At 48.2% G+C, this 16,269-nt stretch overlaps 1 protein-coding gene across 3 annotated transcripts in view; it reads right to left on the bottom strand.

Moving 5' to 3' along the window:
* CTDSP2 (CTD small phosphatase 2) overlaps positions 1-16,269 on the bottom strand; it is a 70,108-nt gene that overhangs the window by 28,826 nt on the left and 25,013 nt on the right. For 2 of the 3 annotated variants that reach the window (XM_075901716.1, XM_075901717.1), the window contains one exon: positions 15,619-15,788. The gene's annotated coding sequence lies outside the window, so the exon portion shown is untranslated. Of the gene's footprint in view, positions 1-15,618; positions 15,900-16,269 lie in introns of those variants that run through there. The other variant, XM_075901718.1, reaches the window with a different exon arrangement.

Raw genomic sequence — 16,269 nt, 5'->3', positions numbered from 1 at the left:
TCCGAGCTAGGCACAAACAGTGTGAACACTTTGGCAGAGCTGACTCTCTGAGTGATGCCCACACTAGGGATGTAAAATCCTGTTTAATTGGTTAACTGGTTAAACATCATGTTTAACCGGTTAACTGCTTAAATAGAGGTGGGTGGGGGCATGGTGGGGTGGGTCAGCTGGGTTAGAGAGTCCTCTGCCTTCATCAGAGCAGGTGGGCTAGTTCAGTCAGCCCTGACCACCAGTTAACCATAACCAGTTAATGGGTTAACCATTCACATCCCTAGTGCACAGAATGAAATGAGGCAGTAGGCCGGGAGAGACAGAGAAAGAGACAGTCGAGTGTCAGGGAGGCCCCAGTGACGATGTACTAACAAGCTACGTCCTACAAACCGGCTTGTCAGAATTCAGTGTTTCATATCTATAATTTCAAGGGATTTCCAGTTTAACCTCTCCCCTCCCCTGCAATGTTTCTCACTTGAAAGTTTCATAATTGCAGGGTGGGGGTTCAGACAGGGCAGGCCAGCCACCTATTTAATGCCATTGTTTGATTTCAAGACATTAAAGCTCCTTCATTGTTAAAAACACAACTTGTTACCACCACACGTCGAAATACACAAAGTAAATATCCTTAAATCAAACTCTAATAACTTCTCAAACAGCATTTTTCTTCCTTGCCTATCTGTCTTTCTCTGTTGTTATCAATGGAAATATATTTTTCTCAGTTTGTGTGTGGATGGTGAAGTTGATGTTTATCAACATTTACTGATAGAAATCTAGGTTTTCCGAGCCTACCTTTAAAATGGAAAGTAGAACTGAAATCAGCAGACAAAAGAATCTTTTGGGAACTCTGGAAGAGGCAGGCTGGCAAACCAGTTTATAAAGGGCTAGTAAGCTTTTGTTGCAATGTTTAAAAAAATCCCCTAAACCTGTTTAACTCATACATCGACCTGAACATAAATAAGCACTCTCTGTGATAAAAAATTTTGCTGCTGGTCCACATGGTCTGACTTTGCTGGGTTATAGGCTGACATCATCCCCCCAAATAAGGCTGGAGACATTTATGGATAAATTTAAAAGTAGCTGTTCCCTGTACTCAGAATCAACAGATCCTTCTGTGTAGAATTTTGCTAGGATTTCTAGTGTCAAACTCTGGAAAAAAACAGGGAAAAAAAAAACCCCAACACCACATCCCATGAAGAACAAACACATCTTTCGCTGAGGCCATTTGAAAACATCCTACTTCTCGGCAGAGCAGACATCTGAATCTAGTTTGCGGTGTTCCTAGCAGAAAAAGGTTTGGGAGTGGACATTTGCTGTGTGTGCAGGCAGTGGTGGGGAATACATGGAGGAAGACCAACTTCAAGGCTGTTGTTTTAGCTGTCCCAGGGTTGAAGTAGATTTATTTGTTCCTCTTTGTCTCTAATATACCAGTTATCAGAGAAAAATAAAATTTTGCCTTAAAGGAATTCTGAGTTGTTAACAAAAATGTCTCTGTCCTCTGTAATTTGGAGTCATCAACTATTATTTCATTTTAAAATGTATGGGCGGGAGGGAGAAAAGCGGGGATTTTCCATCCGAGTAGAGATGCTAAAAGTTGTGTTAAAGTAATTCCTCCTGGAAGGAATACCGAAGCATCACAAGGTCTCATCTGGAACTTTATCCATGGTCCTGTCTACTTCTGCCTTCCTTCAGGCCCCAGCCTCTCCTCCCAGCACTTTCTCCAAGTTGGTGTATGCAGGCCTAGCTGCTAAGGATACTTCTATCCATTTGGCCCCTCTGCTGTCCCTCCATTCCTTTCATTGGCCTTTTCTGCCAAATGCTCATCTTTCAAAGTACCCACAGTTGCTATAACTAGAAGGGATTTGAGTGACAGGGGGCTGAGTTAGCTCCCAAGCCTGCTAGGGATGCTAGTTAATCTTAAAGGGTGATGTTTACCACTTCTGGTTAACTAGTAGGGCTTTTACATCCCTAGAGCCCACACTGTTACGCCTCCCTTCTCTTCTCGTCCAGGGCCTCCTCTTCTCCGTGCTGTTTTCTCTTGGTCTGAGCTCTCCCAGGCTCTGTGTGGATCCCACCTGTGGGTCTCTTCCCAGCCCCTGGATGGGTGTTTTCTGACACTCACCCATACAAAGAACAATGTGTGGGTGGAAGCAGCCTCACAGTTTGGTCTGGTCCCATCTATCTTCACACCGAGGATATTCGGCAGGATCTCCCATTCTCTGGATCTCTGTCTTTAACCTGCCGCTGCTCTACAACTGGTTCTGTTTTCCTTTCTCTCTCTAGGATATTTTGTTCTGTCCCTTGTTTGTCCAAAGGCTGATTCTCATGCTGTGTTCCTGAGACTACATGGGAGTCTCTTTCTTCAGTGGCTAAATCGGTACAGGACTCAGAAATCAGTACAGGACTCAGTCATTAGCCCGTTTTACCTGTGTTTTCCCTTTCTTTTCTACCAACTCCATCTGGGATACTAGCCTTATTTTGAAATAATAATGCAAGTGTCTACACAGCCCTTCCATTATTTCAAAATAATTTTGGAATAACGGACGGCTTATTCCGAAATCTGTAACCCTCCTTCTACGAGGAATAACGCCTGTTCCGAAAGAGCTGTGTCGAAATAAGGCCCGTGTAGACGCTCCACTGCTGCTATTTCAAAATATTCCCTCCCCAGGGCCATTCTAAGTTATTCCTCCCCAGTGCTTCTACATTAGGGAAGCCTCGGACTCATTTTGAGGCTTCCCTGCAGTATAGTTGTGCTATTTCGAAATAAGCTATTTTGGAATAACTATTCTAGAACAGCTTATTTTGAAATAAGCGTGCAGTGTAGACGTACCCTGACTTACTTTCCTGGCTTGTGACTTATCTAGGTTCTCCTCTTTTTTTTTTGACACCCTCTTCCCCACACACACTCTAGCTAGTCCCACAGTTTCCTGGAATTTCCTCGTTCTCTCAAGGGGAGGGGTTTCCCGTCAATTTGGATGTGTGAAAGCCTTCGCCAACCCTGGTGTTCCCTGTAAGCTGCTCACTTGGGCAGCCACCCAGGAGCAATTCAAATGCCACCAAGATGATTAGCAGAGCACCGCAGGTGCCCACAGCCGGCAGCCTGTGTTTCTACTGATGGTGCACAGCTGCCCATGCCTTGGTGCACATAACAAAATTTATTCCACAAGCGGATGGAAAAAAAAAAAGAGGGAACATTGTGATGCTTTATCCCAGCCTAATCCTCTCTAAAGGGCCGCTTCAACATTCCACACCAACCAATTGTGGCCAAGGCTCCAGCATGTCATAGAGTGGTCTTGGTCCCCCGAGAGTCTTTTCCAGCCTTCGTCACTGACCACAGCCACTCCAGGGCTTCTTTACCACCAGTGAGCCGTAACCACCAGCCTTCTGAATCCGCCTGCCTTCCTACAGAAGGGGATGTCGCACAGCCTCACAGTGCTCCCAACTGTTAAGTAACCACCTGTTGTGATGAGGCCATGGCTGTCTGAGAGGGTGAGGGGCTGGAATAAATTGCCTGTAGGGATTGTGGAGTCCCCATTACTGGAGATATTTGAGAGCAGATTGGACAGACACCTGCCAGGGATGGTCTTGGTGCTTGGTCCTGCCGTGAGGGCAGGGGACTAGACGTGGTGATCTCTCAAGGTTCCTTCCTGTTTGAGGACTCTAGGATTCTCTGGCTGGTTGCTGCAAGATGAGGGAGGAACTTAATGCTGGGGGTGGGGGCGCGGTGGAATGGGCAGACCCCAAGGCCCTGGAGTATATGCCCAGAGATGCCACAGAGGTTCACGTCAGCGAATGGGGTATGAAGGAAGCAAGCACCAGGAACTTGAGAGGTTCACTGGTGCAACAGACCATAGGACAGGACGTAGCTAATAGTCCGGCCTGTAAAGCTGATCCCTGTGTGTGCCCAGAGTAAGGACAAGAATATTCTGTGAGGAGAGAGGTTATCTATTCCTCTGTATTTTCTGAGATAGTTGGGCCACTTGGCTTCAGCGTGGTGGGGACCTCTCTGATCCAGTCTTTGTGGCTTGCTAGGGTTTGAGTTCACTGGTGAGACAGTCACTGGTAGATTAACAGCTTCAATCTGAGCCCACAGTTCCCTGTTTTCGTTTGATTCGGTTCTTCCCATGCCCCGAGTGGAGACTCAGGAGAATTCATCTCCATACGTTAGAGCAGGCAATTAGACACACATGGGAGATTCCTCACACAAACAATACTTAATAAACATTGGATTGTAAACACATTCAGAAATGAATGGTAAATAGTGAGTGGGTAATTGCAGATGATAAATTAGGCTGAATTAATTACCCCATGGTGGCTCTTTCAGCTGCAGACCCGCACGTGAGCGGCAGCATTTGCGTTTCAGCAGCGTCCTCGCCCCCTCAGGGCCATGAGCGCAGAGAATGGACAAAAATAATGGAAACAGGACAGCCTGTTTGGAGGGGATGAAGATGAACTAGCCAACAAGTGGGATACAACAAGTGTGAAGTGGTATCCGGGGATATGGGTCGATTTGAAACACGTGGGTAACATCATGAAGGATGCCCACTTGCACATCAAATCACTGTTAATGGAGAGCTCAGTGTTTGCTATCCAAAGCAAGACGATAGCTGAATGGAGGTGGTCGTTTTATTTACATCTAAGTCCGTTCTCTCTGCCAATCCTTTCTCCTCTTGAAGGCCACCTGTGTCATTAGTAACATCGAGATGTTGGTTCAAGGAAATCCCAGATCCACGTTGTCCTCACCTGAACTGGCAGTGTTCCCTTTAATGTTTCTATCCATGTGCAGAATACATTTTGTTATGTGCACCATGGCATGTGCAGGTGTGCACCACCAATAGAAACACATGCTGCTGGGAAACATTGGTTCCCAGTGAGAAATTATTTGTCTTGTTGTAGGCCTGTTTCTAGAAAGCATATCACAAGCCAGCACCACCACAACGTGGCCCCTTCGTGGCTGTTTCAGCAGCAAAGCCAAGGATGAAATGTGTCGTAGAGAATAGTTCCTAGTAAAGGGTTCCCTCTGAGTTAGGGCTGATGCCTGAAGCATAGGTTGGGAAAGGTTATACATGGACCCGCCTCATGTTGTGCCTCTTCTGAGAACAAAGAGAGGAAGGTTTAAACTTCCAGCCCCATCAGGTTGGGACCAGCATTAACATCTCTTTAAAAACATAAAACACACCCCCAACCACAGATACAAAAAGAGAAGAACAATTCCCCTCTCATCTGATGTGTAAGTCAGAATGTAACCTCCCCAACTCCAGAAAGGCCCCAAATACGTTTTGATACAGACCCAAGAGCTGTGGGCAAGAAAGGGCCCATGTTTCCTTTTGGTTCAAGCAATCCCTGCCAGTGGCTGGCAAACTTGTGTGAGTATCAGGGGTACAAAATCTCAGAGGCTGTGTTAGTCTATAACTTTAAAAACAACAAGTGGTCCTATGGCACCTTAGGGACTAACAAAAATATATATAGTATCCTGAGCTTTTGTGGGCAAAACCCACTTCCTCAGCTGATGTCTGGAGAAATGGTCTGAGGTCAATAGGATGAAGTTTAATAGGGACAAATGCAAAGTGCTCCACTTAGGAAGGAACAATCAGTTTCACATATACAACATGGGAAGGAACTCTATGTATAGTGATCTAGGGGTCATAGTGGACCACAAGTGAAATAGGAGTCAACAGTGGGACACTGTCGCAAAAAAAGCAAACATGATTCTGGGATACATTAACAGGAGTGTTGTGAGCAAGACACGATAAAGTCATTCTTCTGCTCTACTCTGCGCTGATTGGGCCTCAGTTGGAGTATTGTGTCCAGTTCTGGGCACCGCATTTCAGGAAAGATGTGGAGAAACTGGAGAAGGTCCAGAGAAGAGCAACAAAAATGATGAAAGGTCTAGAAAACATGACCGATGAGGGAAGACTGAAAGAACTGGGTTTGTTTAGTTTAGAAAAGAGAAGACCGAGTGGGGACATGACAGTGGCTTTGAAGTAGCTAAAAGGGTGTCACAAGGGCTGTGTCCAGACTCAGGGGTTTTTTCGAAAAAAGTAGCCTTTTTTCGAAAAAACTTCACCTGCGTCTAGACTGCAGCCGCGTTCTTTTGAAATTAAATCGAAAGAATGCGGCTTTTCTTTCGACGGTGGTAAACCTAATTCCATGAGGAAGAACGCCTTCTTTCGAAAGTGCTCTTTCGAAAGAAGGCGTTCTTGAAAGCAAACAGGCTTTTTAGAAAGAGAGCATCCAGACTCACTGGGTGCTTTCTTTCAAAAAAGTGGCTTGCTTTTTCGAAATTCCGCGTGCAGTCTAGATGCTCTCTTTCGAAAGAGGCTTGCAGTCTAGACAAAGCCAAGGAGGATAAAGTTTGTTCTCTTTAACCTCTGAGGATAGGACAAGAAGCAATGGGCTTAAACTGCAGCAAGGGAGGTTCAGGTTGGACATTAGGAAAAACTTCCTAATTGTCAGGGTGGTTAAACACTGGAATAAATTGCCTAGGGAGGTTGTGGAATCTCCATCCCTGGAAATATTTAAGAGCAGGTTAGACAGACACCTGTCAGGGATGGTCTAGATGGTGCTTGGTCCTACCGTGAGGGTAAGGGATTGGACTATTTGACCTCTACAGGTCCCTTCCAGTACTAGTATTCTACAATTCTATGTGGGTTTTACCCAGGAAAACTCATGATTCTACATATTTTTGTGAGTCTCTACGCTGTCACAGGATGACTCGTCATTTATCAGGAATATAGTTTCTTGTTAATTGTCTGTCAACTTCACATATGGAAGGCGAGGGTTCTTATGATGAGGAGTGACAAATAGAGACTCCAGTCTTATCTCCCAGCGTCAGATGAAACAGCATTGTCCTTTTCTTTCTCCCTCGTGGTTAGACGGTACACTGGCCACTGAGATCAGGTCTTGGGGGCAGCCCACAGTTCCAAGCGTGAGGTTATCGCTGTGTGATTGTGAATACATCAACCCTCCTGCCCTGGCTCTCCTCTCCAAGGTGAAGGGGGAGCTCAGCACAGAGAGGAGCACAAAGAACATGGAAAGCCAGTGGTTTGGGAAGTAAAATAAACAGGCATCCCCACCAGCAGCCGTAGGCAGATAGCAGTACCCAGCACCTTCCAGCTGTTGTACCGTTCATCAGTCTCCATGGACAGAGACACCGAAGCAAAGTGACTTGTCCAAAGTCACCCAGCAGCAGAACCAGGAACAGAATCCAGGTCATGTGGTGCCTGCCCAGTGCAGTATCTGTTAGGTCACATTGCTTAAGAATGTCGCAACATCCATACTGGGTCAGACCCAGGCCCGCCGACAGGGGCAACTGCCCCGGGGCCTGGCTATTCAAAAGGGCCAGGGGCTTCTTCAGCCCTGGGCCCTTAAAATGGCCACCACAGCCCCACGCAGCATACTCCATGCGGCACTGAGGACCGGTTGCCTTGGCTCTACCCCTCCTGTCTGAGGCTCCGCCCCTTCCGGGAGCATGAAGCCAGGGTTGCTCTCACCCTAGCCCAGGGGTCTGGTGAGTCTGGCAGCTCTCCTGGGCAGACCAATGGTCCATCTAGCTCAGCATCTGATCTTCTGACAGTGGCCAGAGCCAGACCAATCAGAGAGTATGAACAAAGCATGGCAATTTAGAGCAATCCATCCCCAGTCGTCCACTCCAAGCTTCTGGCAGTTAGACGGGAATTTCCTGTAAGAAACATGTAATATAGCCTAATGCCATTCCGAGAGCACAAGAAAGCAGTAAAAAGGTGGATCCTTTTCAAGAAGGGAAAAGTTGATGGCTCTGATTTTTCAGCCGGCATGAACCTTTCATTAATTTGGATAACATTCCTACTGGGGAATAGCGGCCTTTTTCCAACTGAGGTTTACTGTTATTTTGACCTAGTTTTCCCCAAGCACTTATGCAGTATTGAGAGAAACTAGATCACATGTGATATGCCTACCTATATGTAATTTGTGTGCACATGTATAATATACACGTCAATAGGTCCAGAATACTCCAGCCTTCTTACTTCATGCTTTGAAATCTTTGCAGAGGAAGAATGGTCTGGTTTTGCACATGAGGACCGAAATACGTGATATATATTGGGTTTGCAAGCTCTTGTGTGCGTAGGTGCCGTATGCAGTGGGACCCTCGGACAATTCAGTCATTCTTTTCACAGCACACTCGACTCTCAGCGGCAGTTTCAGCTGATGTTAGAAGGGAGGGTGGCCTTGAAAAAGAAGCATCATGCTAGAATGTCTAGTCAGCCGAGAAAGTGCTTATATTGTCCTCACGCACCTTGATCTGAGTGACTTGTAGCATGAATGAGGATAATTATGTTTCCCATTTTCATGGAATCATAGAACACTAGCACTGGAAGGGTCCTGAAGAGGTCACCTTACGGCAAGACCAAGCACCATCTTCTACCATCCCTGGCAGATGTCTGTCCAACCTGCTCTTAAATATCTCCAGTGATGGAAATTCCACAACCTCCCTAGGCAACTTATTCCAGTGTTTAATCACCCAGGCAGAAAGTTTTTCCTAATGTCGAACCTAAACTTCCCTTGCTGCAATTTAAGCCCATTGCTTCTTGCCCTATTATCAGACATTAAGAAGAATAACTTTTCTCTCTCCTCCTTGTAACACTCTTTCAGGTACTTGAAAGCTGCGATCATGTCCCTTCTCAGTCTTCTCTTTTCCAAACTAAGCAAACTTAATTCTGTCAGCCTTCCCTCACAGGTCGGGTTTTCTAGACCTTTACTCATTTTCGTTGTATTTCTCCAATTTCTCCACATATTTCTTGGAATGTGGTGCCCAGAACTGTACACAGTACTCCAGCTGAGGAGTAATCAGCACAGAGTAGAAAGGAAGACTGACTTCTTGTGTCTTGCGCATAACCCTTCTGTTAATCATCTGTCTTGAATGGAAGCTCTTCGTGAGAGGGCCTCTCGCTTCATATGGGGCTTTACATGCTCATAGGAGTCTTTAGGGTGGGGGCTTCTGCATTAAGTGTCACTAGAAGGAGAATTTGCAAATACACGGAAACAAACCAGAATTCTCATACTGCTGGATTATCCAGCACATCAAAGGTCACCATGGTAAAATAACGAGCACAGATATGCAAAGTGACCATCCCAGGAAGGTAGAAACACGTGAGACTTCAACTTCTAGCTACAACAGGCAGACTCTGGCAAACTCCTTTGCATGTGCTGTGTGGGCCTGGCAGGGGATTTTCAAGGAGAATTGTTAGTAGATAAGGAAAGCCCTTTTACCTCAGAGGTACAACAGCAGCACTAAGTGGGTTAAGGGAGCGGCAGCTAGCAAGGTGGTGATCGGGACACTAACATCCTGTTGAGGTTTCTTCCTACGCTGACCAGCCTGAGTGTTCATAGAATCATGGAGTTGGAAGAGACCTCAGGAGGACATTGAGTCCAACCCCCATCAAGTCTTTCATGTGTGGAGTTTTTCATTTGTGTGTGGAATAATTTTTTTCTCTATGCACCATGGCAGGTGCACCACCAGTATAAACAAAAACTAGCTGTGGGCGCTCTGTTAATCAACTGGATGGCATTGGAATCTCTCCTGAGCATCCACACAAGCACTTAGGTTCCAGGGAACACTGGTGCCCAAGTAACTTAGGAGCTAACGCTTCACTGAAAATCAATGGACTTGTGTTCCTAAGGCCCTAAATCACTTCCCAGTGTGGTGTGTATAAGGAAGTGCAAAGGAGCCCTAAGAGACAAGCTCCAAAGCAGGAACACATCTTGAATTTTTAACCAATCACGAGACACCCGTTCTCTCACATCCCTCATTCCCCACTCCACACCCTTTCTCTTCTGGACGTGCAGGAATGACTGGTCAAACGCCGCAGCGAAACAAGCCAGGACTCCCTTGGGACATGAAGGGAGTGGCTGCTTTGCTAAACAAGAGTCGGCTCAGGTGGTTGGAATTCATGAAATACGTGAATGGACAGTCAGGAGGAAAAGAAACGAGGAGCTACAATTGCAGCTGACTCGACGTTGTTAGGACAGTTGAGTTTGGCAGGACCCAGAATGTGGCTGTGAGGTGAGCAGGCAGGAGTACAGGCTGCCCTTTCTACGCAGCCCCTGAAAAACTGGAATACGCCTACAGCTGTGGTCGCTTCATCTCAAAAAAGCTATCTTGGCACTGGAAAAGGTTCAGAAAAGGGCAACAAAAACGATGAGGGGTTTGGAGCAGGTGCCATATGAAGAGAGATTAAAAAGACGGGGACTCTTCAGCTTAGAAAAGAGGGAACCAAAGGGGATATGCTAGCTAGAGGTCTATCAAAACAGGACTGGTGTGGAGAAAGTGAATAAGGAAAAGTTATTTACTTTTTCCCATAATATAAGAACTAGGGGTCATCAAATGAAATGAATAGGTAGCTGGTTTAAAACAAACCAAAAGAAGTTTTTCTTCATGCAGCGCAGTCAACTTGTGGAACTCCTTGCCAGAGGATGCTCTGAAGACCAGGACTTTAACAGTTCAAAAAAGAACCAGATAAACTAAGGCTAGGTCTATCAATACTTATTAACCAGGATGGGTAGGAATAGTGTCCCTAACCTCTGTTTGTCAGAGGCTGGGAATGGGTAACAGGAGAGGGATCACTTGATGATTATCTCTTCTGTTCACACCCGCTGGGGCAGCTGGCATTGGTCACTGTTGGCAGACAGGATACTGGGCTAGATGGACCTTTGGTCTGGCTGTTCTGATGTGATGCTCTTATAAACATTGGCTTATTGTACGTTAGCAAGGTACAGGCTACCCTGCACATACCAGATTACTCTGTTGACCCTAAACACAGAGCTCGTGTGTCGTGTAACACTCTACACCAGCGCTTTGCAAACTTTTTTTCTCTCAAGACCCAGTTGAAGACAATTGCTGTTGCCAATGACCCAACGCAATTATAGCGTTTGACTAGAGTGCTGGGTCCGACGTGAGGTCAGGAATGAAGGGTTTGGGGTGCAGGAGGGGGCTCAGGGCGGGGGCAGGAAATTGAGGCGCTGGGTTGGGCATGGGCTCACCTCCAGCGACTCCCAGTCAGCAGAGCAGCCGGGATTCGAAATCTGCTTCCCACCTGCCTTGGCACCTCAGCCTGCGCTGGGCCCCAGAAGCAGCCAGCCACAGGTCTGAGTCTTAGGCAGAGGTGCGCCTGTGGCGCAGCGCACGGCTCCCATGCACAGGCACCGTTCTCCTAGAGCCAACTGGCTGGGAACCAGCCGCCTAGCTCCCAATAGCCAGGAACCAGCCAATGGGAGCTGGTGCTCCGGGGGAGGGCAGTGTGTGGAGCCCTGTGGCCCCCCCCCCGCCTAGGAGCTGGAACCGGTGCTGGCCACTTCTGGGGTACAGCGCGGTCAGGACGAGCAGGAAGCCAGCTCCCACTGGCTACCCTCCAGCTACATGACCCAGTCCTGGGGCGCGACCTGGACTTTGAAAACCGCTGCTCTACACCGTTCTCTGAAAGTTATAGAAACAGGCAGCGGGGTCGACAGCCACCGTAGGGCTGGGAGCAAGGGGGGGGGCAGTTCTGCACCCCTAGAAGGGGCGGGGCCAAGGGCAGTTAGCGCTGGCCCCCTCCCCAGCCCTTAAAGCCGCATGGAGTAGTGTTATAGTGCTCCTGCAGCAATTCAAAGGGGCCTGGGGTTCCGGCTGCCCTCCACCTCCTTCCCCCCCAGGTGGCAGGCTGGATATAGATAGAAATAACAGTGATTATGGCAGGCTGGACACATGTCAAAAGCCTCTATCCCCATTCTCTGCGTTTTCTTTCCAGTGTCTGCCAGTCCTCACTGGCACAAGTAGGGGTATTTAGGAGCTAAAGCCCTTTTTTTGTGGCGATCTCTCCTGCTTCCCCTGGCCAGGTTCGGAATCACTTGTTCTTGCTGCTGAGGCCTTCCCAATAATCTCCTTTACGCCTCCCAACGGAAGGGTTTTAAAATCCCCCAGTCATTTCAAGTGGGAAATCTGGAAGATGCCAGAGGGCTTGCACAATGCTGAATTGGGAAAGTGCTCAGGTCGTAGGAGTTTGAGGCTCATAGCTAGAGATGGGGGTAAAGGCATTTTACAACCAAATACATGACAACCAAAAACATACAGGGGAAGATTTCCTGAAAGGGATCCACAAAGAGGTGGCCAGATATGATAAGAGATAAGCCCAGAGAGACAAGCTGAGACATAACACAGGGAGACACTGGACAGGGATTTAGGAAAGTTGGTTTAGTTTTCCTGTCTCTGCCACAGACTTCCCATGTGACCACGGGCATGTCACTCCATGGACCTCACTTTCTCGTGTAAAAAGGGGGCAACGAGCCTTTTTCTGTCTGTCTGGTCTAGTTAGGCTGATTTTTTTCAGTGTAGTAATGGACTTTTACAATGTGTGTGTAGAATAGCCTCCCCCCTTCTTGATGAGTTGCTATTTTACTACAAATCACAAACTGTAGTAAGATCTGAGGCGGGAGAAGGGGGGAAGGAAACAGTTCTGAAACTTTTCCTCTACAATCGAATGTCAAATGGGAAATTATAGCTTGACTGTTATTTAGAGATAAGGGCAAACAGAAATAAATAGGAAAGGGAGGCAGAAATGACCTCAGATTCCCGTCCTCTCATTGGCTACATTTCTGGAATGTATGATAACCTTATACCATAAAGGTCATGTGACATCATACTCCAGGAGTCAGGAGTTAATTTAGCAGCAGACTCCAGGGTGTTCTCCTAAATAGGGAAGCGACAGGAGCAGATTGGGTTTCACCAAGCCCTGTGTTTATGGGTTACTTCGGCAAAGCAAAACAGGCCGATTTCACTTGCAGCCTCTCCAGCTGAGTTACTCGACTTTGCCAAGCCAGCCTGGTTGGGGGACTTCCCTTCTGTTATCAGTCACCATGGACCAGGGTTGGACAGTGAGTTTCAAAGGCCAACGAGAATACTATGAGCTCTCTGCTCAGTGGAATGCTTGTGGAGCCTGCATTTCCCCTCAGATAACCGTGCCAATGCTCGAAGACCCTGACCTGGAAGAGCAGCAGGACTTCTCTCTTGTGGGCTGGGGGACCTGGGGTTTCAATCATGGCTTTGATCACTGTTCCCTGTAAGCTGGGTGCTTGTGCGGCCGCTCAGGAAAAATTCCAATGCTGCCCAGTTGATTACCAGCACTCCCACAGCTTGGTTTTTGTTTATATGGGTAGTGCACATTAGCATATGCCTCAGTGCACATAGAAAAAATGTATTCCGCACATGGATGGAAAAGATTAGAGGGAATATTGGCTTTGATCCTCCTCAAACTGATGTCACCTCTTGAGGACTGAGGTCAGCTACTGCACCATGGGAGAAGCATTATTAGCTAAATGAATTAATATATAAGCACACAACTATTCTAATGCATTTTAAGTCTCGGCTTGACAAAGCTTTGGCCGGGGTGATTGAGTTGGGGTTGTCCCTGCTTCAGGCAGGGGGCTGGACTCGGCGACGCCTGAGGTCTTTGCCAGCCCTGGGATTCTAGGATTCCCTTTTCTGGGCTGTCCAATGCCACCTGCATTCTCTGTGGTTGTCTGTTTGATTACAGGCGCGTTGGAGGAGGGATTTTTGCTGTGTATGTGTTTTGCTCAGAGCCAAGTGTGCCTAATCAGTAAGCTGGTGCCTGAGCTTGTGCAAACAATCTGCATATCAATTATGCCTCCTGCCCTCACGGGGTTGACAATCTAACGCTCAAGATGAACCGGGTGGTGTGGACGCCTGAAATGCTCTGGATCAGTGATGAGCGACCTGAAGCCCATCGGGGTTCTACTGTGAGAAATTTTGTTTCCTGTTACCCACTGCTCAGATACTCCCCTGATCTGGGCTTGCTAGACCACAAAACGAACAAGCAGCCCTGTGGAGCCTTAGAGAGGAACGAATAAATAAATACAGACTCACGAGCTTTCGTGGGTAAAATCCACTTCATCAGATGAACGGGAACATTTGAACCTGCCTGGTCACTCAAGCCTGGATTTAAAAGCAACCCTTCTTCTACAAAGGAATTTCACTAACCAATTGGATGGTCTAGATCAGGGTTTCCCAACCTATAGGCCGGGAGCCCAATATGGGTTGCCATTACTTGGTGACCTTTTCGAAATGTGTCTCCCCAGGTGGCTTGGCCCTTCCCTCCTCCCCCCGTTTTTGAAATGCCTTCGGTCACCGAGTCTTCCTGAATTGTCAAAATGGGTCCCCATCTGGAAAAGGTTGGGAACCGTTGGTCTAGATGGTGCTGGGTCCTGTCATGAGGGCAGGGGACTGGACTTGATGACCTCTCAAGGTCCCTTCCAGTTCTAGTGTTCTAGGATTCCATGATTACAGAGAGAGAGACGGCAGAGACCACAGAACTGGAATTTGTCTACCAGGGGTTCCCAATCTGGGGTACACATACCCCCAGGGGATACGAGAAGCTTGTCAAGTGGGTACGGGGAATATTTGGTAAATAACTAGATTATCCTAATTGAAATATTCCAAAAGTAGTAGTGTGAGTGAAAAAAGTTGTGGATTCTAGAGTCTAGAATTTATTTCCTTTCATGTGGAATAGGGGGTATGGGCAGGTTTACTAAAAGCCAAGGAGGTACGGGGACCGAAAACGGTTGGGAACCCCTGATCTACACATTCAACACTGTTACCCTGAGCTTGAATAAAGACATTAATTAGTTGGTGCATTACAGAGCCAATGCCTCCTGCCTTTAACATCAACAGCTATGTATGGGACACACCTGGCCCACTTAATTAACACAGGTCCTCCAATTGACAGGTACTACTTCTGCTGGTATATATACCTGGGTGTGCTATTTCCACTCCAACTCCTCGGAGGAGGTGGGTTTTGCCCCCAAAGGCTCATGATTCGATATGTATTCGTGTCTCTCTAAGGTGACGCAGGACCACTGGCTGGGGTTGTGTTTCTAGCGAGCCCCTCAGTGCAGAAGCTGAGCAAAGGCTCCCGTTGCTTTGAGTGCCTTTCGCTCCCGGGCAGGGAGCAGCTGTGTGCCACTGACTCAAGCGCTGAGAGCTAGTCACAAGCCATCTCACCCACTCCATCCAATTGCCTCCTCAAGTCATGCCCAGGACCTCGCTTCAGCTGTTTTCACTTTTTTTTTTCTTATGATCCAGCTGAAGAAAATGACGGATGCCGCGACCCGAGTGCGGGCTCTGGAGTGGGGCAGAGGATGGAGCTTTGAGGTGCAGGAGGGGGCTCTGGCTTGGGGTGGGGGAAATCAGGGCTGGGGCAGGAGGCGCTTACCTTGAGCGGCTCCCGGTCAGCGGTGCGGGCGGGGAGGGCTAAGGCAGCTTCCTGCCTCTCCTGGCCCCGCAGACCATGCTGCCCCCAGTAGCAGCTGGCAGCAGGTTCCCAGCCAGTGGGAGTGTGGAGCTACTGCTCAGGGCAGGGGCAGTGCATGAAGCCCCATGTGCTTTCCCTGCCCCGCACCTAGGAGCCAGGCCTGTTGCCGGCCACTTCTGGGGTGCACGGTGCCAGGACAGGCAGGGAGCTGCCTTAGCGCCCCCACTGGTCACCTGATCCCGCTGCAGCAACGCGACCCAGGGCCCGACATTCCGCAACCCAGGGCCCGACATTCCGCAACCCAGTCCTGGGGTCACGATCCATCCTTGGAAAACCACTGCCTTACTTGGTCACCGCTGTAGATCGCAGAGTGCAGCTGGTCTCTGGCTTGCTGGCTGATTCTTGGGTCCCAACACACTGCAAGGGGTTGGACCCAGAAGCTAGCCCTATTCAAAGAGCTTGCCCATTAGAGTTTTTCTAGGGTCCTGTCCCGGCGTGCCCCAGCAATTCCTAGGACTGAAGCAGAGAGAACAAAGCTTTGAGCCTTAACGTTTCCTGAAGCTAGTCTGGCTGGGGCGAATCTAACATTTCACAAGCTGCTCGTCTCTCCCGTCATTCTGGTGGGCCAGCGTTAAGGAGAGAGCCGGAGCTGGGAGCGAGCAGCGTGGGGAGCCTAGTGAGCAGGCAGGCACACCACGAATTCTACGCGGCAAACTGCCCCTGTAATCAGCACAAAGCTATTTTCATTGGCACTGAGCTCTGCTGTTCAAAAAACACCCACACTCTGTAATCAAAACCCCTGGAAGTGAAGCAAGATTGTGGTTCACCAGTCACTGAAACCATCACAGATCGGGGGGGGGGGGGGGGGGGGGAGGGGGGGAGGGACATAGAGAGGGGAGAATCCCCTTCTCACATTGCAACCTACATTTCACATGTGATTCTGGTCATATCATCTGCTGCACCCTTACACGTCCCCAGCATTTGGGTCAGTAGAAAT

Source organism: Pelodiscus sinensis, chromosome 19 (genome assembly GCF_049634645.1).
Source record: "Pelodiscus sinensis isolate JC-2024 chromosome 19, ASM4963464v1, whole genome shotgun sequence".
NCBI lineage: Eukaryota > Metazoa > Chordata > Testudines > Trionychidae > Pelodiscus > Pelodiscus sinensis.
This window is presented reverse-complemented; position numbering and strand designations above follow the sequence as displayed.